The sequence below is a fragment of the Arachis ipaensis genome, chromosome B03 (assembly GCF_000816755.2).
Source record: "Arachis ipaensis cultivar K30076 chromosome B03, Araip1.1, whole genome shotgun sequence".
Lineage (NCBI taxonomy): Eukaryota > Viridiplantae > Streptophyta > Magnoliopsida > Fabales > Fabaceae > Arachis > Arachis ipaensis.
The window spans coordinates 3,801,420-3,801,793 of NC_029787.2; positions in this window are offsets into that span (position 1 = coordinate 3,801,420).

Sequence of the window (374 nt, forward strand, 5' to 3'; positions counted from 1 at the left end):
ACAAGCTAAAATTGTACATTCAAAAGAATCTAAGAAATTATTTTAAAGTTGGGTTTGACTACAAGTCTTAATAAATGATCCCATATGCATAATTCCGACTTTTTCTTTAAAAATAGACATGGAAAGGGTAAAAAATCCTCTGAAGATAGTTGAAAAAGGCCAAATCACACTTGCATTGTTCTATTAACGTTCGCTATTAATTTAGTATTACAAAATTTAGTTGCTGATAAAAAAATTTTAAATATACTATTAAAAAAATAATTTTTGAATTATTTAAAAATATAATAAAATAATTAATAATTATTATATTTTTGTAAATAATAAAAAAATTTATATTTAACAAATGATTTATTTATTAATTTAAACTTTTGTAA